We start from the raw sequence: 15,392 nt of genomic DNA on the forward strand, positions 1-15,392 counted from the left end.
TTTTCTGACTAGTTCATTCAGGACACAGTCTGTGTATGAGAACGTTGTAATCTGTGTTGAAGTCAACCTGGAAAACTGATGAGGCTAAAATGTCAAGATCTGATTAAATATAAACATGTCAAGTTAATCCAAGATAGGTTATATAATTCATAGGAAAAATTGCTGCCTCGGTCTTGATCATACCTGTGAATGATACAGAAGTGGAGCTGCAGTAACCTGAAGACTTTTTCGCACAACATGACATCTATGAAACAGAATGGTTGGATTGTCAAATTTATGGGGCATTGAGCAGAACAGTCAGCATTTTCCACAAGAACTGAATTTCTGACATTTTAGTACATTTTAAACTCATGTTTTTCATAAAACAGTATCCCGTGAGACAGAAACAATGGCATTTTTTTTCCATCTATATATGGTGATTAGGCAGCATATAAATTACATTTAAATATTACATTAATAGGGCTGTTGAGTACTTTGTGAACAATTCCACCTGTGTTAGTTATACCAATAACGCAATAGATACAGCAGAAATAGATTTATCCTTTTACCAACTGAGTGCCAAAGAAAATCCATTAATCAAAACAAAAAGTATTTAAAATCAGACATTTTCTGCTCTTTCAGATCAGGTTTCCTTCTGTAGTGACATTTTTGCAAAAACAATTTTAGAGCCTTCCCCTTATAAAAGTACGGCACATAAAAATATCCTCAATTGGCTGATCAGTGTGAGTGTATAAACCAGATTTGGAGCAGTTTGAAGGGGTGAATCTATTCAGTTTCAACATTGCTGGCTTGATTCTTTTTATCTGCTTCTACTGACGTGCGATGCAATGAATGTCGTATAACAGCACTGCAGATAAGTAATCTGATTATTTTTTGGATGGCCTCTCCCACATTGAATCACTCCGAATGTCCGGCTCATTTCATTCATAAACGGAGTGCTCTTTGTGAAACCCATGGCCAAGCTCAAGCACCCAGTCTCTTAAATATCTGTGACCGGTACAGGAAAGCACATCAGAAAAGCCCACGTGACTTGCCATAGTGAAAGAGTGAATAACATCTGTTTCATCACCATCCACAGTTCACCTTCACTATTATTTGCTTCTATGAAAGGGTTAGCAAGCCCATGATAGTCGGGGACGTTGACTAATGGAATATGACAAAGATCTGCGACAGGCCAAAAGGCAGAGCATTTCATCATTTGTAAGAAAAATAACCCTCCCGCAATCCTCGATTAATGGATAGCACCTTGTTACCTGAATTGTGACATCAGCCCTCATCAAAGTGGCACATGAAGTCATTTTTAATATTTCTGATTTCTTGTGTGAAATCATTCCAATATTAGTAATAATCTTGCTTAGCATTATGTTGTACAATGTATTGCTGCCCACAGAAAACAGTTATGCTGGATGTAGTTATTAACTCTCTAGTCTTCCATATTGTGCTAAAGATCATCTCTGTAAGGCATGATCAAATGGGATGTTCTGTGGTTGGTTTAAATCACACAGTGACATCTTCAGTGAATTCACAGACTGGTGTTCATTTTTTGTGAGAATTAGAAATCATTACAAACGAAATTCCTGTTTGTGTTCTAAAACATACAGAAGAGTGTATTGTGGTTTTACAACTTAAATGTTTTCAGTCTTTCCAGTTTGGAGGACTTATGTTAATGCTCTTGATTAGGAGTTTGATAAATTCAAACTGAAGTTAGTTCTTATAAACACATTTGCTGTTAAATCTTACCTGTTATAAACAGAACTGTAGGTAAATGTACCCACTCTTAAGTTATTTCACACCCCATTTACTGCCTTTGTTTCTAAGTACCCTAAGATATCCGTGAAACCGTGATTAAAATTCTGTGCTTTAAGGAAGAGGACAGGAAGGGTGTGTGGATGTGATTTTTATCACACACCCAGTCTGAGGATCAAGAAGGTATTGAGAGGACAATCCCCAGTGCCTAAGAGCTGTATTTAAAAGATTGATGTTTAGCGTAAGTTACCAATTGTGGTCAAGCAACACAATTCGACAAGTACATCTGTGAACTGATGTATTAAATTGGCCTAAATGCACTCCCAAAGGTCCTGTTTTCTATTCCTATGTGTAGAAAACCAATACAATTATATCTCTGTCCCAGCAACCATTCTGATTTCAGTGAGAACTGCATTTGGTCACCTGTAAGAAATGCAATATCTATAAGTCTAGCAGGATGGCTTTGACCTATTTGTGGGAATTTTTATGCAGTTATACTTTCCTCTTACTGTAAAAACATCCTTCACGTGTGATAGGCTTAGTGCTGTCAAGAGAAGCTTAGAACCATATCTTGCGACAGATGGCATAACCTTTAAAGTACAGTGTAACTGTTGAGGTTTCTCACCACTGCTTTTCTTCAGTAGACAAAGTTTGCCCTTCTCTTTAGTTCATTGTGCAGTATTGCCACATTTATGGTCACAACAGTTGGAAAGGAGGTAAAGAGAATTCAGACACAGTGGCTAAATGTCTCGCAGCTACCTCATGTGGCTCATCTCTTATACCGGGCGCTAGAAGTCGCTGTGGTGCTGGGGTACTCGCCCAATACTGAATAGTGTCTATGGTCTGCACACCGGACAGCGGAGTTCGGATTATTTTCCACTCGTCATTCTAAGATTAAATCTCAAGACTTAAAACACTCGTTCTTGTGAAATAGCCAATAAATGTACGAGTTGTGCAATTAGGCTTGGCTCCACTGAAATGAAAGCAGCAGTAGTAGTGGTTAGCGCACAGTACTCAAAGGTAGGAAGTTGCAGGTTCAGATCCTCGGGGGAGGGGGCTGCTGTTGTACCCTTGAAGATGGTACTTCACTCAGATGTTCCAGTAACGTTGTTTAAAAGGCTACAAAAGCAATCCTTAGAATGTACATTTTGTGTATCATGTTATCGAAGCTCGGTCTGCTTTTACCTCATTTAAAAAGTCAAAAGGTTTGGATCTGAATCTGCAAGTATGAGTGGACAAGTGTGCCTGAAACGCTTTTAAGGTGCAGCAAAAACAACATCCATTCATTCAAATATACCACCGTGCCCGTGTAAAATGATCCGGGCTTAAAAGGCGCTTGTAGAGAATAAAGTAATTCTTGGAAGCACTGTGTACTTTCACAGGTTCGGCCTCATCTATAATTATCTGTTCTTCCAGGGCACATTCCCTCAGACAGGTGATATAAGAAATCAAAGAAATGTGGAACGACAAATCACATGGCTGGATTCCACTTCACAACATCAGAAGAGCTCATTCAGGAACTTAACCTTTATGTACAGTAGGCCTGCAGAGACACATGGTTCACCTTTCAAACCAATCCGCTCAGCACCATACAAGGAGGAAGACCCTTTCACCTCACTGCCATTACTTCTAATGGAGAGGCAGGCAACTGCAAACTCACACCAGTCCACTTCCAACAACGTAAAAATGACAAAGGGCGAGATGTGGTCAGCGTTATTTTAGATTCTCAAAACCTGTTTAGGAAATTTCTGTGCGATTATCTTACTTTACAACCAACAAGTTGAGAACTGGCCCTGGCAGTTAACATTTGTCACAAATGGATATTAACACACCGGCAACCGTGTCATTGATCATAATGTCATTCGGTCAGTATTTGATCATTTAATAAATTTAATCATGGTTTTTTTCCCCACCAGTGGTTCGCTAATGAAACTTGTTAGGTACTAAAAATTAGTTAAGGGCGAAACCCTCAAATACACCAATTCTCTTAATTAAATTTTTGCTTTTATAACAAATTGAGTGTTTTCTAACAAACTGATTTGAAATGTTTAGCCTCCATTTGTTTTTCCAAAGCCTACATTTGTAAACCATAATAATCCATTTGAAAGTCCAGCTACACATTTACTTTATTTCAGAAAAATCAACACCTTGTCAAGTTCTGTTGCGTACTCCTCAAATCCAGTGAGGATAAGAGTGCAGAGGATCCTAAAAATAGCTACAACACTCATTTAGAAACCGACTTGGGAACTGGGCTAGAAACACCGTTGATGTTTCTGTGTACTTTGTAGACATACACATGTTTGACAATGTTTTGACTCTGGGGCCCTTTTAAGAGCAATCAATAAAAGCTGAAAAGCTGTAGATTTAGGTACCCCAGTGTAATCCAAACTCTTCAGGCAGATGTTTCACTTTTTAACAGCTTGATTATTAAGAAGAACCACCTTATTGCTGCACCGAAGTGTTATTGTTTTTAAGCATGTTGGATTTCCCTCTGCTAATAGAAAGTAAATATTTCACATGAAATAGCATCAAAAGTTTTAACAAACTGTAGTCTCATGTAGATGGAAAAAGTTATAGCTAATCAATTTCAAATGCAAGTGTGAAGTCTAAAAATGAGCTCTGCAAAGTTTAAATATTTTAAATCGTAGTTGTGTAAAGGCAATATCTATGCCTTGCTTTATTCATGTTCGGAATTATAAACCTCTAAAAAGTGCAAAGTCCAACGGACATCCAACTGAACTTTCACTCTAATAACGTTTCCGACAATTCAGAAGGCAAAATAGATGAGTTTTACAATGGAGAAAAATACACAATGCAGCTTAATCTTGTGGATTATTGGCGCAGTATTTCTGACCGTGCTAAAAAGACCCTTGGCAAAGGCAGGCTCAGCTGGCACTGCCATCGCAACTGCAGGGGACAGGTCGAAGCCATGCGACGCTCCCACATTCTGTGGAATTAAGATCTCCAAGATCAAGGGGCACTGTAAGAGGGAGCGAGTATACTGTAGATCTGCACATTGAGACATTATGGCAGCAAAACGTCAATCTGTTCTGGAAAGAAACAGGAGTTGTGAAGAGCTCATTTCAGGAACAAAGTACAGCACGGTGCAAGGCATGGGTCAAGGAATTAGTGCAGGATCACCAAAGCATTTACAACATGTACAAGTTGAAGAAAGGCCATAAAACCGTATATTCGCTTTAATAATTCACACTTCACGCTTGTCCTGCCTGGGAGACGCCTCTGTATCCCCCGGTGGAATACTGATAGAGGAAGTCTTTAGTGCCCACTGAAATATCTCTTTCAAACAATGTAGTGGAACGATCTTCTCCCTCATATTACTGTAACACTGTTGCACCGACGTCTTGCTTGGTACATTTTGTCTGTCCACTGTGTTGTTATTATGTTGGGAGTGTGCTGCAAAACAAATTTCCCAAAATGGGACAATACAGCTTGAATTGAATTGTGTATAATAATCTAACAAGTAATACGATTTGCAACTGTTCAAAAGTGTACTGCATTGTTGCAGTGAATCGAGCCAAGTGGTAAACTGGGCCAGCTTCGGTGGCACTAATCTCTTCCCCTAAATGTGACCTCCAGCTCGAACCAGCAGCTGGCCTGCCTCTGGGACTGGAGGAGGAACACTGGTACTCAGTCCTGGCTTGTGCACCCAGAGACACAACAGCAAGATTACTTTGTGAGCACTAACGTGATGGCCCATAGTCTTTAACACAGTTCTTACAGAATTTCTGTACATACACTTCTCTAGTGCTGAGCAATAAATGATTTTCCTTCATACTACTGGTTTGGTATTATTTGCATACATTTTATTTCCACACTAACAAAGTCTGCTTGCATGACATTTATCTGTAGTGTACAGTAGATTGTGTAGAATCGTGTAGAATTCAAATTCTAGGTGTTTTTTGTCCCCACAAAAAAAGTGAATAATACATTGATTGAGACATGTGAGGCCAAACTGATTTGCGTCACTTTGCCCCTTAGATATGGGACCTCCGTTCATCCACAAGAATAACGAGTTGAACAGTTTGGTAAAAGCAGAGTGTCAACTTTGTTTGGTCATTTCAGCCAAAAGGCCCTTAAGTCTGAAAATCCAACACTTGGTTACCGGCTCAGAATCAGGTATTAAACCCAGCCTCTGTCTTTGTCAGGGGGAGCCTCCTTATTCCCTGCAGAAGTCAACACATCCAAGACCTGTGGCAGCAATTTGTGGATTGTTAGCTGTAGTGTGCTGTGGGTTGTGAGCTGTTCTGTTCTTGTTTTGTTTCTAAAGGGAACAGCGTGATCTAAAAATGCTTTTTAAATCACTGTTTGCGCCTTCCTTGTTTATTGTTTCCGTGCAGTGATTCACACATTGCTGTAGGACATACGCCTGGAATTCCATCACGACAGACCAAAGCTGTGGTCTGCTTATGAGAAAACACCCTGTGGCTTCTTATTAACACAGCTGTGGAATTGCTCTGGACCTAAGGAAAGAATACAGTGGATTTTTGTTTTCTGGTGTAAAACAGACAAGCGTAGTCAACCCTCAAATCATTTTTTAACAGTAATGTAATATCATGTGTATTGGTGAATCTGTCCCCCTAAAGAAAACTGCTTAATAGAGAAAGATCTAAATTCGCTTCTTAAGTGATAAAAACAACAACATAATGTTGAACTCATTGCCCCAGTAATGGTCATTTTTAAAATCCTTTGCCCCACAATCCTATCTTTTTAGCAGCACACATCAAGACGTAGCAAGAAGAAAATGTTGATCTCAAAGCTGCTCGATGTACTTTTCCATAGTCTGTAGTAATTAGGGTGTAAAGAAGAAAAGGCAGCCCCACGAGATGATTCTCTAGCTGGCTCGTTTGTTGTTGTTTGTTGTGTGTTTTACGCTGGAAAGACCTCAGATCATCATAAACATACAGCAGATTTATGTTTCTTTCTGACTTTACTGATACCCTGGTGTCGGTTCTGTGGAAATATTTCCTGGATCTGTGTTGTGAAGTATAGTATATGGCCAAGTGTGGAGTTTGAGAAACTCCTTGAGAAATCTATGCCATGCAAAACATCCGAGATATGCAAAGTAAAACAGACATTTGCAAAGCAGCATAGTTAGGTGCTCCTAGCAATGAGACCGGTTTGCTTGTTTCTATCCAGCCTTGACGTTTTTTTCACATAGTAGTCAGCATTTTCGTGATGGATTTGCCCTGCATCGACGGGATTTAAATATTTATGCCCATGCTCATTACTGACAGTCAGGTGGCTAAATCCCATGTCCACATTCTTGACTGCCTTTTTTCCTAGCCTTAGAAAATAATTGTGATTCCCTTTTCGGCAGCTTAGTCTGTTTTCCTGATTAATTTTCATTGGAAATTAGATTATGCACTGCAGTGTTTCGCCTCGACGATTGAATAGTATCTGGATGCAAGTCATTCATCCGCAAAAGCCCTTCCCTGTTCAGTCCCAATTGACAGCCAGAAGTAAATTCTCAGAGGGCAACGGCATTAAGGCAGCGCAAAACTGGCATCTGTGATAACGCTTGTGATCTGCAGGGAAAGGCGCAGAGAATCCTGAGTCTGTGAATCTCAGGACTGAAATAAGCCAAGGTGAAATTTGCCATTTAAGGAATGCAAGTGAGATTTCTCAGACTTTATTGTAATATAGCACCAATTTATTTTCACCTCTGTGGATACTTCTTGCAGAAAGTTTTCAATGTCTGCCTCAGTTGGTTTGGTTTTCGTTCTAAACTAAAGCAATTTCCATCCCAAGACTTTCAAAATCTCAGAATGCTCCAAACCAGAGGTGCCCTGTGGCAGTGTTCAGGTGTGTGTTCAGGCTGTGTTCAGATCTGACCGGCTTTACTCCGAGCCTCTGCCTGTCCTCTCGTGCGCGATTTCAAATCGATAGCAGCTCTATCCTCATGCATGAGAACAAACTAAAGAGCTGCGAGTCTGCTTCCCGGGGGATTCTGCTGAAAATGAGAAACATGAGTCTTCTTGGCGATTTCATTTGAACAAATAAATAGACAAGAGAAAAGTCTAACCCTGGTGTGTGAAGCACAGAGATAGACCAATCTTGTCAGGTTGCCAAGAGCTATTGCTGATGTGCCTGGACCAAAGAGAATGAGTGAGAAAGACCAATTACAGTGGGTCAATGGATGTAGTATTTCATTTCAGCTTTGACATATTTTACCCCTAAGGCAGGAGTATAATTGTGTGGTAATTCCCCATCCAATTGTTTAAATGTTGGCCAGTTTCTCTTTTTGTATTGTACTCTCTATTCAAGAAGATTATAACACCAAGTTCCAGCACATGAACACAAGGGATCTGTACATACATATAGGAAAGCTATTATATACTGTATATATAATATGAGCAGTCCTACCTGTTAGACAGATCGGTGCTAATTCACTAACTTTATTTAGACATTGGTCAGCACATTACTTCTTCATTAGTTCTTTATCTTCACTTTATACAAGTAAAGAAGTCCGTGATAGTGAGTGTGAGTCTTCTCATGAATGATTTTTATGGAGATAAATTACGAAAGACTAAAATTCACTTCTTTGTTTTTTGTATTTCCTTCACATTCAAGTCAATAAACACTGTTGCTATGTTTGCTTCTGCCACTGCCTTTAAAAACAGAAACGCTTCATACATTTATATATATAATCTTGCTGTCATTTCAGTTAGTATTGGATGCGGTTTAGACAGTAATAGAAAATGACCATTACTCACTGTTCTTTAATAGAATATTTAATCCCTGTGGTCAGTAATGTATAGCAAGTTTCTGGCATTAATTAAGCAACTCCCTTCTAACAGTCATTTTATGGGGCAAATAAATATAAAATCTTGGCAGCTTATTTCCCTATTGTTTTACTTCAACAATTAATAAGATTGACTTGATAATGTTTCCTGGTGTTTCATTGTGACGCTTTGGAGTTAAGAGTTGCAGTGATCTATTAAGGTAGGTAGCCCTAGTTGTGCAAACAGTGGACATTTTAAAAAGTATTCTAAATGTTTTGTAAAATAACAGTATCACATGAAATCAAGACAGAGAAGTACAGATCACACAACAGATTGTTAGATAATGTTAGATAGTGCAATGCCAGATTTTAAGCTCCTCAAATAAAGTACACATCTTTTCCACACCTGTCATTTGTATCTGTACTGTCAGGAAAATATAGATGGCAGTGTGTTAAATGAGTGTCTAGCTGTTCTAAGCCATGCTGTGATGTCAGTAAACTAGCAGAATATGTATTTAATGACAGTTAGGTTTTTTAATAATAATAAAATATTGCTAAGAAAGTTTAAATCCCTCCAATCGCTTTTTTTTTTTGGTTTGCACAGGCTACAAACACATAACAAAGAGAGCTCAGATGATACAGTATAGCCAAGTGCTGTGTGCTCACAATTACACTATTGCGGAATCCCTATCATTTGCTGCCTCTGCCCCTTTCGTCATGTGGTCGCAACAACGGAATAAAAATCTGATTATACTGTATTAAAGCCCTGCCCTTCTGCGCTGCGTTTGCGTTCGTGACCGGCACTGTGAGCAGTTCCGGTGAACACCTGTAGGGGTCACCCTTGATACCCAGTGCATTTGAAATGCAATTTACCGGAACACTTCCTGAGACCAAGGACAGGAAAGAAGTTGGTATGACACCCTCTTTATAAGGAGCCTGAGCATGCAGTAGCTGGGGTTAATAGCAGCACAGTTCCAGCTGTGAGCAGAGGAAGAACATAGCACCAGGTACCTCAAGGCCAGGACTAGTTTCCCACTGTGCCAGCATTTCTGGGGGGGGGGGGCACTCAATTGTGAGCTTTTATATTGTGTAATGTTTCAGGATCCCAGGGAATCCTGAGTATAAACATATTCTCTTTTCAATAACATGCAGATGATGTATGATACACCCAATCAAAACAAAAGTGATTGATGGTAAATCGGAGTACCGAGATACAAAATATCCTGTCAGCCCAGGGCGTTTAAAAGACATGCCTTTTTTCTCATTCTCTTTGGCAGGGAAAGTGTAATTCTGTTCAGTGTCATTCTGTAGCGCGCATATGTTTTGGAAGGAAGTTAGCATGCCTTGTTATGCCTTCAGTTACTAGTGCTGCCTAGTGTCATCCCAAAAATGTCCCTGATGAGCAGTTCAGTGATGATTCACCATCTACATGATGCTTTGGGTTCTCCTTCAGACCATACACATGAAAAAACAGACAATTTATGGTGACCATTGCTGTATGATCTGTAAAGCCACTTACTATACATTTAGTTGGCACGTAACACGTAGCACCACCTTAGTGCCTGGAGGTGCCATATATTCAAAGGTTATGTGTTCATAATGATTACACAGCATCTGTTACAGGTTTGTATTGTGTCATTTCACGAGTCCAATCCCTTCAGAACACACAATTTCTGAACAGTCGTTTTCTGAATCAATCATTTTACAGTTTATGCCGTCACCAAAACACTGTTCTTTCACTTGTAGTGGAATATATGACTTTCTGGAAGTAAGAATTCCATTGTACCAGTACATGTACTGGTTACATATGGCAATAAAGTTCAAGTTCAAGACTACTAGCCATTAGAGTAGGTGTCAGCTCATGGGGTGTTGCTACAGATTTCGGCCAGTCAAGTGATGTTGTATTACCCCCAAAAAATAAAAACAGAAATGCAAAATACTGTGTGCAGATAAAGGCCTGTGACTTTAAAGTTCTTCATGTCTATGCAAAACGTTTAAGATTGAACGCTTTGTCCCTTTAGCTATCCATGCCTCCGTCTTACAGTGTAGTGAGCTCCTGAGCATTAAAGAGAAAGCCCTGAGTTCAGCCTGAGCTGCTCCCTGCCTCAGCAAGCAGGGCTGCGCCCTGGAGACCACTGTCAGTGTGTCCACACATCACAGTCCCATCCGCAGTGGCGCTGCACACATCTGCTGAGGACAGCGTTATCAGAAGAGACTCCAGATGGGACAAGAGGCACGTTATCATGAATTATGGAGAACTGAAAGCAGACTGCCCACCCTCAGAGTAGTCATCCCCATAAACAATGCAGAATTACAGCTATGACTAATGTTATCAAGTCCATGTTTTTCTCCAGAAAGAAGGGAAGGATCAGGACAACAATATTACTTTACAACATGCATCTCGGCCCTTACTGGAAAAAAAATATTAACAGGGCCAATTCCTTCTTCATTGGAGTGTGTTTTATCATGGAGTCCGCACTACCTTTGAACAATGTACAATCTGAATTCCTTTTTTTAAATGAAACCTTTATGTAACCAGACCAGGTGAATTAAGAGCAGGTTCTCATTTACAATGATGATATGAAGAGAGCTCTGATTTATACAGCTCTGATCTGAAGTGCAGAGCTTTCTATGCATCTATCGTAATAGTAAAAAAAGGAGCATATTATATTCATACATTAGACATAATCAGGCTTCTGGTTACATGGCTGGCCAGCTGTTTAGAACATAGTGCTAACAATGCTAAGGCTGTGGTTAATTCCCTCAGACTTTACCCAAAGGGTAGTGGGAGTGTGGAGCAAGCTATCTATCCATGTTTTCGAAGCCAATATCCTGGCTTCTTTCAAGAAACAGCCTGATGAGATCTTTGTGATCAATCGGCTTCTAACCTCTAACTGGGCTAGATGGGCCAAACAGTATTCTCTTGTTTGTGACCTTTCTGAAATTCTGAAAACAATCCCACAAGTAAGATCTTTAGGGTCTCCTCAGTTACCTCTGAGACACCTTCACCCAGTTTCAGCTGTTTCGACCTGATGTTTCCTTGTCTTCCCAGCTATACGGATGGATAACATTTGGAAGATTTTTCTTTTGTCTCGCTACATTTTCTATGTAAATGTTTGCAAATTGCTGTCTAGAAGGGCTGTAGTGAACACTGCCCCTCACCTTGCTTGTTTTGAACGAGCTGTAAACCCAGAAATTCTCCACCGCGCACAGATATCAGCATCAACAACAAGAAACCGATAACAACAAGGGGGGCTCTCTATTAGGAGGTCTTACTGTCCTAAAAACCTGTTATCATTACCTTTGCTGGATTTAACAAAAAGCTGTTGGTGCTCCACCTGGCAGGAGACTTTCTGTTTCTGAAGAAAATATTCTGCTTTATAATTGATGGCAACAATGCAAAAAACAAACTAAAACCAAAAGTGTTTTTGCACCTTCATAAGAAACAGCCCTGACCTCCTACGTTCCTCAGAACAATAGAAATGTTTCTCATGAATCCAAGCTCCACCCACTGTGGCCCTCTACCACAAATGCTGTCCGCCGTTTGTCATTCAGTGCTCTTCACATTCCAGACTTCACTGGTTTTTATTGGTATTCTTTTTTTCCAATGTCAGGCAAGCCCACTGAACCAGGTTCGAAACCTGTTTCTTCACCATTACTGTGTGAGCAGCGTAGATATACAGTAGTGTACGGCGTGATTCTGTTTATTTATCATGTGAGAAAAAAAACTCCTCTTCCACAGTGCTCCCTTCCTGCATGACATGAAGTACTTCAATGAAATTAACACACAGACAGAAACTAACTGCAATATTGTAAAAAACAACTGGTTTCAGCATTCCAATACTACTGTGAACATGAAGCTAGCCTTTAGACTGGCTTATGTTAACAGTAAATAACTGTTAAAATAAAGTTGCTGTTATACAACACTAGAATTCAGCTGCACGAAATCTGTCAGCTGCCCTCCACAACATTCAACTTCTGGCACAGGGTACATAAATATAAATATACTTGTTTTTCCAGCTAGGAAACAATATGTGGGTTCCTTGAAATCCAAAAAGAAACTTAGAAAACATGCTTTTCAACACTGCAAATAGACCATAAAAAGGTCTTGTAATTCTGAAAGTGGAAATGCATTTAGAGCATATTTTATAAATGGTTTAGATGAAGTGTTAGTGCTGTAGGAAAACTGTCACAAAACAAAAGGTTCTGACACAGCAACACACACGTCTATGTTTTTATTATTCGTTTATCAGGAAGACCATTATCTCGAAACCTCCTGTAGCCACTGATATAGGCGAGTGTTTGACTTGGGTCCACCCATCTGTTTTCCAACCTCTTTATCCAATGCAGGGTAGTGGGGAGGCCAGAGCCTGTCCCAGCAAGCAGTGGGTGCAAGCCGGGGTACACCCTGGACAGGATGCCACATGCCAGCCCATCAAAGGGCACACACACAAACACACACACACGGGCCAATTTTTTTCCCAAGAAGTCAATTAACCTACCAGTGTGTCTTTGGACTGTGGGAGGAAAACCCATGTGAACATGTTGAGATTATAGAAACAGCCCAGGAATTGAACCCAGGGCCCCACACTGCTAGGCAGCGATGCTAGCAACTGCACCACCATGCCACCCCTTGACTCAAGCTGTCTTTGTCAAACACCTTTCTGGACGGTCCTCTGGTTTTTCAGATGTCCTGTCCTGTCCCTGCATGGTTTTCCAACATTTGGCCCACTCTGTCGGAGCGACAGCACAGTGGGGAAAACGAGAGTGCTGGCACAATGTAGGCAAAATGACAAAAACACGACACTGACTTTCAAACCGTTTGTGAAGTCCCCTCGTCAGCCAGAGCTGATACCTGGAAACCTCGCTGTCACTACACAGTCGCCATCGGCCGAAGCTCCCAGCAGGCTTCGTGCTTCTACTTACTGTAACGTGAACTGTTGTCTCTAACCTGTATTTGTAAGATGAATAAAATACTTTTTGCTCAATGGGCTTGGTAAACCGATATTATGAATTGTCATTTGAGTACGTTCCTGGTGGGGTTTTTTTGTTTTGTTTGTATTGTTCTGTTTGTTCAGTTTGAAAATACCTCAGGACTACACATTTACAAAGAGAAGTGTACAAAGATAGATTTACGTGGGCAGAAGCATAGAGCAGAAGCTTCTATGAACAGTATCTTCTATGGGCCTTTTTGTGGAGCTTTCGAAGAATTTCATTCCTCTAAATTCAAAGTAAACCTCTCTGCCCTTGATTTCATCGCTGGCTACATTTTAAAGCAATGCCTGCTAGCACACCTCTTCTTTCAAACCTTCATCCGCTGTTCAACTACAAAATGTCATACATGCTAATCAGGACAATGTCCTTCCCTGTTCTGTCATCCTCTCTCTCTCTCTGTGGCCATTTAAAGTTTTCCATGCAGTATCTCAGCTCAACAAGTGTGACGTTGCTAGAGCTTTACAGCTACAGTGTTCGTGTTCACGCTGTATGAAGTCATGCTGCACATCCGTGAGCTTTGAATAAAACACAGAGATTCCTCTGTGAGCTGGTAATTTACATCGAAACAGAAAAAATAATAGGAGGAATTAGGAGGCACTGGACGGAGTCTGTGTGGAGTTTGTGTTTTCTCCCCACGCTCGTGTGGAACTGGCCCTGGGGGGTGTGTCTGTGTGTGCCCTGCGGTGGACTGGCGTCCCGTCCAGTTTCTATCCCTCCTTGCTCCCTTGGCTTGCTGGGATAGGCATCCGGCTCCGCCGCGGTGCTGTACCGAAGGAAGCGGTTAGAAACTAGATGGACAGTTTCCCAGCTAGCCGTGTCAAAAGGTGATGTGCTAATGAACAGGGCTGTCCTGCCCCTGAGAGAGTTCTCCCTCTGTCTTTCTGAATTCCCCCTCTGTGGCTCGGGCTCATGGTGCCGAGCACGAAGGCAGCTCCCTGTGTCACAGGACGCCAAGCTGCTCCATCTCCTAGAAACCCATGATCATCGGCGTGTACTGTGTGCTACTGGGAGGACCACGACATACTTTAACCACCAGTAGCTCATTTCCTTCAGTGGTGTTCAGTGAACCACACTCACTTTTCCCTGCCTTTAGGGCTCCGGACACCCTACTGTACTGCAGGGAGAGTGACCTTTTAACTCTTGGACCTGAGGGCTGAGCAATGCTCTCATCACTGCCACCAGTGTACCAGAGGAAATGTCAAGATATGGGAGTAGTCAAGCCCTAACCTTAATCCTATCCACCATGCATATACTGTATACAGAAATGTAATTAAGTCCAATTAACACGCATCGTAGGTCAGATTGTGGTCACGATTTCTTCATGCGTGACTGACACGCAGTGCAGATCAACATACAGCTTTGCAAAGCAAAAGCAGCAAAAAGTGACAGCGCACTCTTTTACAGACATAACAGTAGCAAGATACAACCATCATGCTTCTTTCCAGACATTACGATAGAGCACCACCGATATCTTCATTACAAGAAAAGCATGAAGGAAAACCCCACTACAAAAGAATCGGAAAGATTTTGTGGAGAAAGGCTAACAGTCCTCTTACCAGCGGAAGAGCTGCAAGTACTTGCTGTTTTGCCAATTGTATTCTTCTGGCAGAAATGCAGCTTTCTTTTTCTGCCCAGTATTTACTCAACTTCTTACCTCTCTTCATGCCCGGCAGCTAATCTGAGCGCTATGCGTGAGACAAATGGATTTTTCCGTAACCTTTTTTACAATAACTTCATTCTCATTGTTCCTCTGGAAAAAGACTGCTCAGGCAGCAAGCACCGGGTTCGTTTCCTTGAAAACAAAGAGATGAATTACAGTTTTGGATGAGCTATAGAAGCCGAGACACCTTTAGAACCAGGAGCCCGGTGCTTTTATCCTTATTCACCACGCTGTCTGGGTCCCCAGCCC

Source organism: Lepisosteus oculatus, chromosome 2, assembly GCF_040954835.1.
Source record: "Lepisosteus oculatus isolate fLepOcu1 chromosome 2, fLepOcu1.hap2, whole genome shotgun sequence".
Lineage (NCBI taxonomy): Eukaryota > Metazoa > Chordata > Actinopteri > Semionotiformes > Lepisosteidae > Lepisosteus > Lepisosteus oculatus.